This window comes from Cupressus sempervirens, chromosome 10 (assembly GCF_028749045.1).
Source record: "Cupressus sempervirens isolate cs-2001-9-10 chromosome 10, ASM2874904v1, whole genome shotgun sequence".
In the NCBI taxonomy this organism is placed as follows: domain Eukaryota; kingdom Viridiplantae; phylum Streptophyta; class Pinopsida; order Cupressales; family Cupressaceae; genus Cupressus; species Cupressus sempervirens.
The window spans coordinates 380,238,480-380,255,312 of record NC_143127.1 but is presented as its reverse complement, the minus strand read 5'-3'; positions in this window follow the sequence as shown (position 1 = coordinate 380,255,312).

Here is a 16,833-nt window from a genome sequence, read left to right as displayed (position 1 = left end):
TATAAGTCATAGTCTACTATTTACATGTGACATTAAATCTGAATCTTGTTACATTTTAAACATGATCAACTATGAATTCAACTAGGTTGCTTGTTCACACCTTCAATAAATCTTTCTAATGAACTTTCTTTTGATCATTCTACATCATTAATTTCATTACTTGATCAAAACATGGTAAGAATACATTGGACATCTTGCAACATTTCTACTATACCAACAAGGATGTTTCAACTTTCTAACTTAATTCCTTGTAATTACATTCCAATGAGAACAAGATAAAATTATACATGCTTGTTCAAAATTCCTTTCTTTCTATCATGCAGCTTATACATTACAACATTGTGAATAAGATAGAGAACTTGTCATCTCTTACATATGAATGCACATCACTAAACAATGCCAATTTTTTTTTAAAAAAATTCCTCCACAAAATCCTATATTTTCAACATATAATCATGAATCATAACAATACAAGTAAGGTGGGGAAATCCCATTACAATGCAATACTCCAAAGATAAGTTTTCTTCATGCTTTATCAACACATAGAAAGGCATCACACTTCTTCATTTAATTCCCAGAGTGCAAACCCTACAACAAGAACACAAAATTTGGAACCATGGAGGCTCACCTCCCATCCTAAGCTTTTAAGAAGCCACCCCTGAGTAGGGGAAACAAGGCTCAAATGGGGATTACACTCAAACATTTCACAAATATTGCAACCACAATACCACAAGACATTTATAACCCTCCAAGGTTTGACACAATGATTCACCATTGGAATCATGAAACAATGGGTGAAGGTGGGCTCTCTAAAGAGGAGAATGTCATATCCATATGCACATAAACAACTACAATTACATGATGCCTCTCCAAGGCTATCAAAAACACCTCCCTCATCACATCAATAAACTCATACCTCCCATAATGCAAATGCCTCTACAAGGCTATCAAAATACACTTATACCTCCCAAAACAAACAAGGCATATGGCTTCAATGGAGCCCATACTCTATGAACAACAAAACCCTCCCTAAGAGGGAAAAAATAAAATCTCTCAACTACAATGCTTAGCCCAACTAATCCCTTCACCCAAGGCATCTCTTCCCTCCCAAGGGTGAGTGAAGCCTTCACACTCATAAATATTTCATACACAAAATCAAGAGAAAATGCAAGAGAAATTCATTAGAACATTCTCACATAACAATAATTACAACACCACATACATTACATATTTCCATCCATAATATGAAAAAGTATTATACACAATGAACAAGTGCAATGAGGATGATGGAATAGACACCAACCTTTGTCCAAGATAATGACAATGAAATTTTTTGAAGAGCTCCCTATTTCCTTAGTCTTTTCTCCTCCCAAAACCCTAGTTGTCTCTAAACTTAGAGAGTGGGTGAACCCACTAGTTTGTCCAAACTCCCTTAAGAAGACCTCCAACCCCACTATCACTATTTTTGGAAAAAGATGAAGCCCACTTTCTATTACACTATTATCCCTTCTAAATAGAGGACCTTGACCAAGTGTGAAGGAAAGGTTAAAGTCATGTGACAACTCAAATTTCGAATTGGTAGATGAATTCATTAGTTAAGGGTCCCCTAGGTTAGCTAAGCACTAAAATGGTCAAATTTAGGCCCCTGACATGTTATGCTAATATGTGAGTAGCTTATTTTCACAAGAAAAGCACTTTGGGACTGCCTATTGACCCTCTAAAATCCTTTTCAAGTTTGAATTTGAAATTCCCCTTGATGGCGACTCATTCTTTTCTCTCTCCAAGTGGATTTGATTAAATCTTTTGAAAGACATTTAGTTTAAGGTTAAGTGTTGCCATGACCAAAACCCTAGGTGACATGTCATCAACACATTACAATTTACAATTGTCAAGTGACACATTAAAACACATTACACATCACAATGACATGTCCCTAATTCATTTATGAATATATATTTACTACACACATGCAAATTACATTTGTGAAATAAACACATCACAATGAGGCTTTGAATCTTCCAAAGATTCACCTTGGTTATACTATGTCCACATAAGTTTGGGCCTTGTTCCCCAATAAAATTCCATGGTTCAATTGCCTGCACACTAAACTCGAGCATTAGTAGCCCAATAAAAAATCATATAAAGTGCATGTATTTAGGTGAATGAAAAATTTCATATTGAATAATTCACATCAACATACTCAATTATCCTAATCAACTTTATTTTCTAGTCATTTTCATATAAAGAATCTAAAACATTAAAATATCAGAATTTGCATATCAACATTAACCTTTCCTACCAAAATCAAATTAATATTATTAATCACATTATTTTCCAGTTTCTATCATGGTGATCAAATATTGAATCCATAACTATTAGAACATCAAGCATATGAGTTAGGTCATAGTACACATCATAAGTGAAATTCACCAAAATGTAAACATTACAACTAGTATCCTTTGATTTCATTAAACATAGTGTGATTATTAATAGTTTTCCATTTTCATTATAAGGTAACACATCATAAGGTGTACCAATTCTATCAAGTAATTAGTAAGCTAGCATAATCATGTCTACATATGTTCAAAATCAATCGTTAGAAAATTCCATTATATCTTGTTAGCCCATATATTGTATTCTTTAACTTACTTATTATCCTTCATAACATATTCACCTAATACCATTCATACAATAATTGACTTATTATATTTACATCATACTGAGTTTTGTCGAGTAGGCCCTTATCCAAGATTGATAACAATTTTTGTCTGTAATTATTAGTGGTACACACAAGAGTGGTTGTTGATTCATCTTTCCATAGTGACCATCTAAATTTATTATCCTAATGGATCATAAAATTCCATCAACCTACCGATGTAGTTTCTAAATTATGCTATCTCAAGCTTTTATTCTATAGGGTTTAAGCTTATCAACCTAATGTAATTTTCAATAGGATACTTAACACAAAAAAAAAGAAGCTCAATAAGGTCTCAAATTCATTATTGGTAAGGAATATGCCAATCATGCTAATTATTGGGCTACTAATGCTTGAGTTTAGTGTCAGGCAATTGAACCATGAAATTTTATTGGGGAAACAAGACCCAAAGTTATGTGGACATAGTATAACCAAGGTGAATCTTTGGAAGATTCAAAGCCTCGTTGTGATATGTTTATTTTGTAAATTTAGTTTGCATGTGTGTAGTAAATATATATTCATAAATGAATTAGGGACATGTCATTGTGATGTGTAATGTGTTTTAATGTGTCACTTGATACTTGTAAATTGTTATGTGTTGATGACATGTCACCTAGGGTTTTGGTCATGGCAACACTTAACCTTAAACTAAATTCCATTATATCTTATCAGCCAATATATTGTATTCTTTAACTTACTTATTATCCTCCATAACATAGTCACCTAATACCATTCACACAATAATTGACTTATTATATTTACATCATACTGAGTTCTGTTGAGTAGGCCCTTATCCAAGATTGATAACAAGTTTTTTTTGTAACTATTAGTAGTACACACAAGAGTGGGTGCTGATTCGTCTTTCCACAATGACCATCTAAATTGATTGTCCTAATGGATCATAAAATTCCATCAAACTATTGATGTAGTTCCTAAGTTATGGCATCTCGAGCCTTTATTCTATAGGGTTTAAGCTTATCAACCTAATGTAATTTTCAATAGGATACTTAGCACAAAAAAAATCTCAATAAGGTCTCAAATTCATTAGTGGTAAGGAAAATGTCAATCATGACATACTTAGATCCTAAGCCTTCTTATCATCATTCTATCTAGGAGGCAGAAACGTGGCATCTCATCCCCTTACTCTTCCTAGTTCTAATCATATTCGTGTTATTAAGATTTATAATAGGGCACTAGGGAAGGGGCCTTACATCTTCCCCTCCCTTTCTTTTGACTTCCTCTTGGAAGTCATCTGTGATTAGGGAATTGCCTTCATATATAGGACTTACCTAGTCTTAGCATAATTGGTCCAATTTTTAGAGGCCTTTACATAGCATCCTTAACAACTTTATGTCTATACATGATTTTATTTAAGGGGCTTTAAGATTAGGACCAAAGTTTATTGTATGGATAAATTTTCCCAAGATTGATTACTTATCAACTTCATTGATTAGGTATCAACCAACCAATGGTGTACCTACCGTAATCTTTGATTGCCTGACATAAGTATCCCTTACATAATCCTTTACCTAGGACAAGAATTTTCTTAATGTTATTAAGGCTTGCAGATGTCTGCACGATCTCTTGGGGTTAAGGAATACAACAATGCTAACAATGTAATTTGAAGTTCAATCTAACATAATGCAATCTTGTATTGTTAGGTCGAGTCATTCATGTTTGTGAATTCTTATTATCGGCTTCCTCATTCTTGTTTAATTGAGGTCATTTCCATTTACCAACAAGTAGTATTGTCAACTTGCATATGGTACCATTTACTCAAAATTCTTTCTCTTTTATGCTCATACCTATGTTGAAGTCCATTTTCTTGGTAACTCTGATTTCTACATGCACTATCATGTGCTTGCTAATTATTATTATTATTATTCAATGTTATCATATTCTCTATTAGTTCTTATAGGCTAACTCTCTCTTTTTTTTAAATAAAAAAATATTATTATTTTTATTTACTGGCCTGAGTTATTTGCTCTACTTGGCACTAACTAAATTTTATGATTGTGGTCCCAAAAATTAACTTGTCAATGAAGGATGTCCCTCCTTGATGGGGTTGTTTATATTCCATTAGAAGTATAAGAATTCAACTTATATATATTTTAAAAGCTTAATATCAAGATTTCCTTACAATTTATCAAATGAAACACTTGGTTGTCATTTTATTTATTTATTTATCTCTCACTAAAGATTTTGTGACATGAGAATCAACTATAGTGCTGAGTATTAGTGTTAATACCCATATTCTGATCGATGCATCAATTTGAATACTCTATTGAAACCATTCAAATCCATTTGAGACTTAAAAGTTGAGGAATCAAATCTATTACCTTTTGTAAGACAATAATTGGAGTTTCCCATTATCTTTGTACATGATCAATTATGAAAATAGTTAGGTCAATCTTTTCCTAGGTAGAATGAATCTTTTAGATGAACCTTCCTATTGAATCCTACACATAATGAAATTTCATTATATGAAAAATCATACTTGGAATGCACTTTCTTCTATTATCTCATGATTGCAATAAGGAACATGAGTTCCACCTATGTTTGGTCAGTATTGACATCATGTAGATTCTACTCCAAATTCCTTGTTGGTAAGGAAAATGCCAATCATGACATACTTGCAGAAACATGACAACTCATCTCCTTACTCTTCCCAGTTCTAATCATATTCATGTTATTAAGATTTATAATAGGGCACTAGGGAAGGGGCCTTACATCAAAATGCCAATCATGATGTACTTAGATCCTAAGCCTTCATACCATCATTCTATCTAGGAGGTAGAAACATGGAAGTAGTTCTAATCATATTGATATTATTAAGATTTATAATAGGGCACTAGGAAAGGGGCCTTACACATTCATAATTGGATGTGTTCTTAGAAGAAATAGTTGTAACTCCTAACAAGACAACCTTCTATCCCCAATAAAAGGGTAGTAGGTATATTATCCCCACCGTGGGTTTTATCCTCTCACTGAGGGTTACCATATACAAATATGTGTGTCACTTAATGTATGCTTTTATATGTAAGATTATATGATTTTACCATAATGCATTCATATTTTCTTTATTAGTTAAGTGGTTATTATTCAGTCTTGTTAGAACAGTAGTCCAACAAACTAGTTGGAATATTTGTACTAATTCATCCCCCCTCTTAGTAATGGTTGGGACCAACAATTGGTATCAGAGTGTAGACCCTAGTAAGGATAAGCTTGACAGATTGAGGGAAGATCAAATGAAAATCATTAAATACAAGAAGAAAATTAAGGAAGCTCTTGACACTATTGAGGATTTGAAAGAAAAGTTAAGAGACTCATTGTCAAAGAAAAAGAAACTCAGTGAGAGCCATGAAATCATTGATAAAATAGAAGAACATAGAAAAAAGAATTGATTTTAAGAAATTTTTATTTATCTCATGATTGATAATGAGAAGCTAAGAAAATTTGTATCATGTGTAAAGAAAGAGTTGGATGATACATCAAAAAATCTAATTCAAGCACTGAAGGAGAAAGGTAATGATGCACAAGTAGTTGAGAAATTTGAGGATGCACTAAGAGAAGCACTAGAAGAAAAAATAATGGCTATAAGGAATGTGAGACCAAAGGATGAACAAATCCATAAATTGTCTAAGGAACTAAATAACATTAATGAAAGAAATGAGAAGTTGAAAAATTCCAACAACAACTTTGAAAAGCTAGATGAGAAACTCAAGGATTTGAGAAAGACCAAGAGAACAACTAATCTTGGGTATGAAGGTAATAGAAAGAATGAAATAGGCAAGTCTTCTAGAAGAAAGGATCACAACCATAAAAGATAAGGGAAAATATCATATAAAGGTAAGAAGCTAAAGAAACCTACTTGTCATTGTTTTGGTAAAATAGGCCATACTTATAATGTATACTAGCATAAAGAGGTCACACATGTGACTCAAAATACCTTTAATGGGTAGTGTAACACATACTACTGGTATGGTCACTCTACTCATGAGTGTAGATCTCATCCAAATGAGAAAATATTTGATGGTTACTATTACTTTTGTAACAAGTATGGACACCAGGATGAGGTCTGTAGATCCAAGAAAAGACCATACTAGTCATTTCAAAATGTATCAAATCCTAGCTAGGAGAACAAGTTCATCACACCAATTTTGTCAACATGTGGGAATCTAGAACATACTACATAATACTGGAAAACTCTAAAACTAGTTAGAGTAATTAGTGAGAACCCTATAGGGGAACATGCATGACCTATTACTACTATGGAAACATAAGTCACCTTGATAGAGAATGAAAACCATAAAGAAGATATGGCACCTAGAACCCTAACAAAAAGGGAAAGAATATGATAGTGGACAAAGAGGAAGCCAAAAAGGACTTCTACAAAATCTAGACTAAGAATATTGATGAAAGTGTAGAGGCCAAGCCTACTAAGGTTGAGAGCTCACTAGTTGGAGGTGATACTTTAGAAGTAAATTAAGCTAATACAAGCTTAAATGGGTTGTCTATTAGGGATAACTTTAAGAAACCCCTCTCGAAAAAAATGCCTAAAATGCTAGCAAATCCAATAGTTTGTGGGCAAGAAAATTTTAATGTCGATGGCAATTTTTTGTGCCATATAGGTAAATAAAATATTATATGTTGGCAATTTTTTTCTTGCCCTAGCAAAAATCATTTTAAATGTTGTGAATTAATGTTTTTCTTGCTAGTAGATAAATAAATGATGGTTATTTTTATCCTTTCCAAAAATGAATTAATAATGTCAGAGGCAAATTACTTGTTTTGTAGGAAAATGAATAATAATAGTCTTGGCTAATCTTCAGTGGTAAACTAAAAAAATGTTTAATCTGAAAGTGAAATTTGCACATGTATTGGCTAGTGATTGCACTGACTACTGAGTAGTCACTTGAAGTTTCTACTTGTGTATTGTCTTAGGTCTATTATTAATAATGTCATAACATCATTACATCAGTGTCACTATTACCAAGTTGGCTACCATCACTTTCATATTGTTAATAGTAAATATAATAGTTTTATTGATCATTGATTAATTAGAGATCAATGATAGAAGATGCATTTTAGGGCCACTCGCTTGAAAAAACCTGGAGTTGCATGAAATTCTTTGGAATGGAGACATGTGGAAAGGTTTTCATGAAAATCATTACTCAATGTCAAGCACTATTAACTATCTGACATTAATGTTAGTACATTTCAATATTTCACACACTTGAAAATTAATAGGAATACGAAAAAAAAAGATATGAAAGATCACGAACGCCAAAGAATTTAATGTAACTGCCAGTAAATAACCTCTTCAAATCCTCTTTCATCATCATTTCTCATATTCTTCAATCTAAATTCAGTTTGTAGTTGCACTTTGCAGAGTTTTTTGAATCTTAGTCATGGATACACCAATTTGCCTAAAATGCACTACGATGGCTCTACAAAAGCCCTTTTTGGGTAGGATTCTTGACGATGTCCTTTCCATGGTTTGCAAGCCAGATGTCCAAAGTCCTTTTATCTACCATACTATATTCATGGTCCTCAGCCATGAATTCTTGAGAAACAATAAGAGGTATCGTGTGTTTATGGATATTACCTCTTGCTTCCTTATGTCTCTTCTCAACCTTGGAGGCAGTCAAATAAACATTCTAATGCTTCTACATAACATTTTTAAGGAAACATTTTTAGAATATGATGTCAAAATTCTTGTATTGGCCAAGAAAGTACCAGGGTCAGGCATTGGCATCCCTTTTGTAGACACAGCAGACAAGTGTTGGGAGGAAGGCATAGGGTGCATTATACATAAGTATCCTTTCTTGCTTAGCATGAACAAATGACAATTGACTCGCCATTGGAAGTGGGCATGGCTCGGAAGGGATTTTCTACGAAAGTGGTTTTTGTTGGATGATGTTAGTGAGATCGACTTCACATGGCTGGACAAGTTCAATGACATCATCTTCTCCAACAGATTCATCATAGAAGGACTTGAAGACCTTTCTAATTGAAGGCTTCAAGCCCTTGGCCCCTCAGCTCGCTGATGCTTCCATACTCCCTAGTTCACTGTTCCTTGTTTCCTAAATACTATTTCCTTAATTGCTTCCCTTTGGGCAAAAAAAATGTTTCTAAGATATCTGTATTTTTCATTGGATTGGGCCTTGCCCTTTTTGTAGATTACAAAATAGTAAAACTAGGCTGATTTAATCAGCTATTTTGAATATCTATGCTATGAATCGGTATTATGTACATTATATAGTCTAAAATAGTATCAATAAAAATAATATTTTTTGGCTTCTCAAATCATTGTTCTTGTTACTCTAGGACTTTGTTTTTGGTATCTTGAATCTTAATGCACTGTTGAAATGTTAGTCTGTGACTTTGTTAAAAATAATTAATAGTTAATAGTTATAAAGTTAGATCTTAGAACTTAGAAAAAAAAAAAAGGTTTCAACAATCGTGATTCCCTTTATGGTTTCATATAATATATTTGATTAACAATATATAGTAAAAAATTATTCAATAAAAAATTATCCAATTAAAAGTTTTGTAATTTATAAAACTATTTTTCTTTAATCTATTATCTGATTGGTTAAAACAAATAGAGCAATAAGATATTAAGAGTAGATTTCAAGGAAAACTAAAGATTATACCCTTAACAAAGTTTAATATAATTTTGATAATTTATGTATCAAATTTGTATTTCATACCTATCTTGTCACCTATTCCTAACTTATTTTCATTATGAAATCTTTTAAATGATGAAGAATAGTTTATAAAAAATCATCACAAATTTATGACTACTCTACAAATTGCCACCCTTTTGAAGTTTGAATTTGATTTTGTCAACGATTGGCCCTAAGCCTCTGGACCCTCCACCCTACCTTGATCTGCAAATGTGTTGACTTTGCATAGAGATTTGGAGGTCAATACAATTGGGTGTGGGTCCGTGGAGGAGGTGGGGAGGAATCTTTTTGACCTTAATCTTTTGGATAGTGGGGTCTCAACTAGTTAACCAGTGGTATGTGGTTAGAAGATGACAAATGGGACCATGGGAGGTTGGAAGAGTGCTCTTGTGGGACCCCAGGTGATTAATGTTTCTAAGGAGAAACCCAAGATAGCTCATAATGCCAATGGGAAGGTGATCTCCCTCCCGGACGATTGGGTGGACCATATTACCTCTAGTTAAAAATTTTGTATACTCTATGAGAGAAATACCAACCCATAGAGTATGAGAACATTGGGCTTTTCTGTTAGAAATGTGGGCAATTAGGACATCTTATTGTTGACTATAAAACCCAAATGCAAAAAGAGAAACAAAAAATTGGATCCCTAGAATAGTTAAAGAGATTGCTGGGGAACCCTTAGATGCCCCAAGACTGGAGGATGCTGATGTTCAAAATATAAAGGATGACATGACTCAAGGTGTCCTGGCTAAGAGAGTCAAGGGGTAGAGTGTACCTAAAGTAAGGGGAGCTCTAGAGGAGAATAGGAGAATGGAAGAATACCCATTCATATGTGAGACAAAGGAACTAATAAGTTCACCACTGGGGGGCTTAAGGAAGGAGAAAGTATGGAGGAGGGTGAGATAGTGGCACACCACTCCCTACCTAATTTTCCAACAAGCTAGGGTGATATGTTCTTGTAGGAACATGTTAAGGTAGACTGTAGTACACAGGAACAGGTGTGCACTCCTCTAAGAGTGATAAATGCCTCCCCAATGGAGATCGCTACTAAGGTGATGCCAAGTTTGGAGAAAGTTGAGAAGAAGTTAAGTCCCATCTCACTACAAGAGGGTGAGGATGAGGAATGTGAGGTGCAAAAAAGAAAGAAAAAGGGGGGGAAGAAACCAAGTGTTGGAACCTGTGGGACAATGGGAAGATTGACTAGTAGAGTAACTAGGACAAAACAAGCAGCAAGGGACATGGCCTGTGGTAAGAAACTTACATGGAGACTATAAAAAGAGGTAAGAAATGAAATTTCTCTCTTGGAATCTAAGGGGATTAAATAACCCCTAGAAGTAATATGCTCTAAAGCAATGTATATTTCAGGAAATGGTTGATTGTGTGTTAATTCAAGAAACAAAAATGTTTGATGCTAATTTTGCTAGACTTGTCAGTCATGTCTGGCTGGGGGTTACCTTCATACATATAGATGTTGATGGATCCTTAGGGGGTATTGCAACCATGTGGAACCCATGCTCTATGATTAGGGCTGAGGTTTGGAAGGACAAAAGTTTTATAATAACGAAGTTCCAAACTAGTAATAAAAAATGGGAGCTTATTAACATTTATGCTTCTAACAACAAGGTAGTAAGGAAGGAAACTTATGGAAAGCTGGAAAGGATTATAAATACCATGAAGCATGAATAGTTAATGTGTATGGGAGATTTTAATACCCCCCTCTATCACTCAGAAAAATTAGGAGGAAATAGAGACAACCCTGAAAGCTTGCAAGATCTTCATAATTTTATGAGTAGAATGGATTTTATTGATGTTGATTTAAGAAGGAACCCATTCACATGGACTAATAATAGAAAAGGAAGGGATCTAATCCAAGTAAGACTAGATAGATTAATGGTGTTAGGGAATTGGGACTAATTGGGTAATTCCCTTTTGGAGAATCTCATAAGAACTACCTATGATCCCTCCCCTCTAATGTTTCATTGGGAGGATGGTTTAAGAGGAGGATCAAAACCCTTCAGATATGAAATTATGTAGCAGTCCCACCCGAAATTCAAAGATCATATTCAAGAATGGTGGAATATAAAAATTGATGGTGCTGTCATGTACAAACTAACGCAAAGTTAGACAATATTAGGAGGAATGTTAAGGGTTGGGCTAAGAGTTCCTTTGGTGATTTGTTCAAGATTAAAGGGGAAGTGGAGGAAAATCTTAAAAAGCTACAAGAAGAGATCATGGACGGTAATAATTTGGATGTTGCTACTCAAGAGGAAGAAGAATTAAAAAAAAAATGGAAGGATATCATTATAAGGGAGAAAATTTATTGGAAGCAAAGTTCAGGGGTTCAATGGTTAACCTGAGGGAGACAAGAACATTACTTTCTTCTATTGGTTTGCTTCAAATCATAATAGAAGAAACATGATTAAGAGGTTGGAAGGACAAGGGGGAAGGGAATATAAGGATCAAGAAAAGATGGGGAGACATTCAGTTGAATATTTTTGCAAGGACTATAAACAAGATAATAATATAGGAAATCAAGTTATCAGAAGAAGTTTGATAAATACAATCCCACAAGTGCTTGGTGATGTGGAAAATAATTGCATTTTAGGTAACATCACAGAAGAGGAAGTGAAAAGGGTTGTGTTCTCTATGAATCCTATAAGGCCCCAGGTCCTAATGGTTTCCACCTTGCATTTTTCCAACAATTTTGGGAGGTCATTAAAAATGAACTGATATGGGCTACCAAAGATTTTTTCAAAACTTGGAAGATGCTAAAAAGGATAAATAAAACCTTTATTGCCTTGGTCACCAAGACCCTCACACCTATGAGTCTACTGGATTTTAGATCTATAAACCTTTGTAACACAATGTATAAGATATTTGCAAAAGTGTTAGTGGATAGAATTAAGTCTTTCCTAGAAAGTATTATAGGAACACCATAGAAGGGGTTTGTGTCAGGTAGAAAAACCCTAGATGCAACAATTTCTACTCATGAAATAATACATTCTATGAAAAAGAATTAAAAACCTAGTAAGCCTTTCAAGCTAGATATATCTAAGGCATATAATATGGTAAACTGGGATTTCCTATATGATGTGCTTGGAAGAGTGGGGTTTAATGATAGAGTTATAAACCTTATCAAGATGATGGTAGGGATGGTTCAATATGTTGTCCTTTTAAATGGCTCTCCTTGGGGTAATTTTATTGCGAAAAGAGGACTTAGACAAGGTGATCTACTATCTCCTTATCTTTTTATTATGGTGATAGAGGTGTTGGAGAGATCATTTTCTAAAATGATTAATACAAGATGTGTGAAAGGAATAAAACTTGCAACTATTTTTGATATTGAGGTATTACAACCATTTGTGGATGACACATTTCTATTTGGTGAATCCTCTATTATGGAAGCTGAGGCTTGGAAAAGTATACTTAGAAATTATGAAGAAAGATCAGGGCAGCAAATAAATTACTCTAATAGTAAGCTTTATTTTTTTAATACTAAGGCTATCATGCAGAGGAGGATAAGGAATATATTAGGTGTCAATTGGCCAACCTCCTGAAAACATATCTTGGACTACTATTAAATACTAGGGAGGTGACTAATGAATTTTGGAACACTATTGTTGAAAGAACCCAAAGGAAGCTAGCAGGATGGAAAGGGAAGATTTTAAGTAATGCTGGTAAATTACAATTACTCTCTACAACCCTCTAGGGCATAACAATCTATTTTTTGTCCCTTTTTAAGATTAATCAAAACATGGTTGACAAAATAGATAAAATATAGAGGAACTTTCTATGGTCAAGAACAAAAGATAAGAAAAAATTAAACCTAGTTAACTAGGAGGAGGTCTGTAAACCAAAGGAAAGGGGGAGATTGGGAGTTATAAGACTTTGTGACCTGAATAAGGCTCTACTTGCGAAAGTTGGATGGAGATTGGGAGAAGGAAATACTGATTGGAGCAATATCATGAAAGCTAAATATCTATCAAACTCCCTATTCTCCCATAATCTATTTAATAATGATCTCTCAGGAGGTTCCAATATTTGGATGAATATTATTAGGAGCAGGGGGCTGCTAAGGGAAGGGGTAAGATGGATCTTGGGTAATGGGCATAAAATAAGATTATGGGAAGATAGTTGGATGGGAGTGGAATTGTTGGTTAACAACAAATTTACAAGACTAATGGAGAAATTGAAGGAGGAGATAGGACTCTGAGTGGTGGATTATATTAACTAGGGAAGAAGGTGGAAGAAATTGCACAATGATACATACTCTCAAGAGGATATTCAACTCCTTAAAAAAATCAAAGAATTGATAGAAGCATAAAGAATCCTAATTCTAATTCAAGAGGATAAAGTGGTATGGGATTAACTCCTAGTGGCAATTTAACTATCAATTTAGCTTACAAACATCAATGGATTAAAGATTTGTGCCCCCTAATTTGGTGTAAATTTTGGATAAGTAATCTTCTTCCCAAAATTAATTTCTTTTGGTGGATTGTTCAGCATGGCAAAATTCTAACTTTGGACATTATGGAAAAAGGGGTTTTATTGTTCCAAATAGATGTTATCTTTGCAAAGCAGAAGAGGAGAATATCTCCCACCTATTTCTAAAATGCCCATATACTTTAAAAATATGGGAGTTTTTTTGGGAGAAATTAGGATTATGTTGGGTGTTGAAGGATAACTTAAGTCATTTTTTCAAAAATTGGAATTGTCCCTTCTATCATCTTAAACTAATACTTCTATGAAAAAGTGTTCCACCTTATATTTGCTAGCACATCTGGAAAGAAAGAAACAATAGAATATTTTGGGAGGAGGAAAAACTAGAGAAGCTTGTTGTGGGAATTATGTAAAAACTACTAAAGGAAAATATAATGATTGCTAAATGCAAGCTACCAAAGGAAGAACTAGGTGGTAAAGAAATGCAAATAGTAGAGAGATGGGGTATCTAGGAAGGTTTCAATCATTTTGATAGCTCCATGGTCTTAAAGAGATAGAAAAAAAAATGGGAACCACCAACCTTAACATAGCTTAAACTAAATTTTGATGGTGCTGCAAAAGGGGGTATAGGAGTGGTGGGTGGTGTGCTAAGGGATAGATATGGTGATGTGTTGCTAGTGTATTCTGGGAGTGTTGGATGAGGAAGTAATAATTTGGTTGAATCAATGGCTTTGCTCTAGGGCTTGCAATTGATAAGGGAAATGCTAATAAAATAAATAACCATAGAAAGGGGATTCCAAGTTAATCATTGATTTGGTGAAGGGAGTTTTTAAACCTAGCTAGAACATCCTAAATGTTGTCATGGATATAAGACATATTGTTGATGGGATGGAGAAAGTTCAATTGTAGCATATTTATAGAGAAGGAAATATGGTAGCAGATGTTGTTGCTGTCATGAGATTTGAATTACAAAAATTGACATGTTGGAGAAACTCAAAAAGTCTAAAGGAGGAAATAAAGGCCTTAATTGGCAAGGAAAAGGAGGGAAGCAAAAGTTAAGCATGATTTGATAATAAAGGTCAATGCCAATTTTGGCAACATTATACCTAGGAAGACAAAATGTGCTAAATTTGATAGAAAGTTTAAAGGGAAGTTGATAAGACAACACCATACTAATTGGATAATAAATAGAGGTGATTTGAGGTGGCATATATTTTTCCATTATGGTAACACAAGGCAAGATTTGAATTACTTTCTTTTTGGAAGTACAAAAGCTTTTAGTACCAAGGCTATCAGTACATTCAGGGATGTGTGAATAATAATACTAAGTATGTGTGAATCCCATCGTAATTTTGATTGGGATTTCAAACTGACCCAAAAACTGGTTTGAGAGATGATTAAAACCCTTGTTGGTGTTAATCATAGAATTCTTGTGATATTGGTGACTAATATTTACAAGAACACTAACAATAAAGAAATTCAAATGTGAATTACTGAGGTTGGAGAGGCAAAAATCAGTGAGAAGGAGATGGGTGGAGAATTGAATAGACTAGAACCATCGAAGATTGAAATTTTTAAGGATAGAATGGCAACTTGGTTTCTGTTAAAGGAGGGGGGATTTCTTCCCTATATACAGGAGATGGTAAGATATGACAAAAATTGTTCACTCCAATTTGTGAATGGGTGGAATGAGCATAAGGTCACAATAAATGGTATTACATTCCAAGTTAGTGAGGAAGTGATCACAATGACTACTGGGTTGTCCATGAGGGGGGAAAATGGCAGAAGGTCACAAAAACTACGGGCAAGGCTAGTATGATTAGTTTTTTTGAGGAGAATGAAGAACTAGTGTGGTATAGGGGAGGATTCAAAAGGGAAAAGCTTCTAAATCCATGGGACAATGTCTGCCTAGTGCTTATGAAATATATTATACTTGAAGGCAGGTTTAGAGTTTACTACTACTATCACTTTCCACTACTCAATCATTTTAGAAAATGGGATTTCATTTCTATTCCATTTTGTCTCTTACATTCTCTTGAGGATATGGTTAATGATGTTAGAGAAAAATGGATTAAGGGACTTAATTTTACCATTATCCATCAAGGCCTAATTTTTAGGCTCTATCAATTCCACCTTGCTCTTTGTCCCCCTAGGGTTATAGTGGTTGATAACTAGTGCCAAAATTGGAATTCCCCCTCGAGTACCAACACAAGTACTAAAATCTACACCCCGTGTCCCTCCCCCAGTGGAGATGATAAGAAAAAGAAAAAACTTGGGTTGGTCATGGAAAAGAAGGATTGTAAAAAAATTAAGGTTGAAAAACCTGTGGAGGTGGAAATTGAAGAGTTGAAAAGGAGGGAGGGGGTAAGGGTAGGAGAAGGTCAGGAAGGATTGCTAAATCCCAAGCTAGGTACAAGCAGAAATCCAAAAGATATAGGGTAGAAGAGGAGGAAGAGGAGAGTTCTAAGAGAAAGGAAAGGGAGTTGGAGGAGGAAAATCTCTATGATTTTAAGAGAAATAATGAGGAAGGGAAAAAAGAAAAGAGTGAAAACTTGGTGGATAATTCCTAGGTGCCTGCTGGTAATACCCTAATGTCAGCTAGTAAAGATATTACCACCGAGACTCATGTGTTGGCTAGCTTCACCCTTCAACCAATTACTTTTTGTGAAGATAGTAACAAAGTGGACACTTCCCCCATCACAATTTCCTCCCTGGTTAAAGAAAAATGTAATGTTTTTACTAACCATCAAGTTTTGCAAGATGAAAATTAATTGAAAAAGACTAAGGAGGGTCTTGGAAAGTTTGATAAAGATGGAAATGAAAAAAGAGGAGGAACAAAATGAAAAGATGGCACTACTAGAAAATAGAGTCAGAACCTTGGAGGAGGGATTTCATACTTTCTCTATATTTGCACTGAAGGTCACTCATGTAGCGGCTACCACCCTCCAGTTGCTAGCACAGGAGAAGGATGATTCAGGGATGGACATAGAAGATAATAAGCTCCTC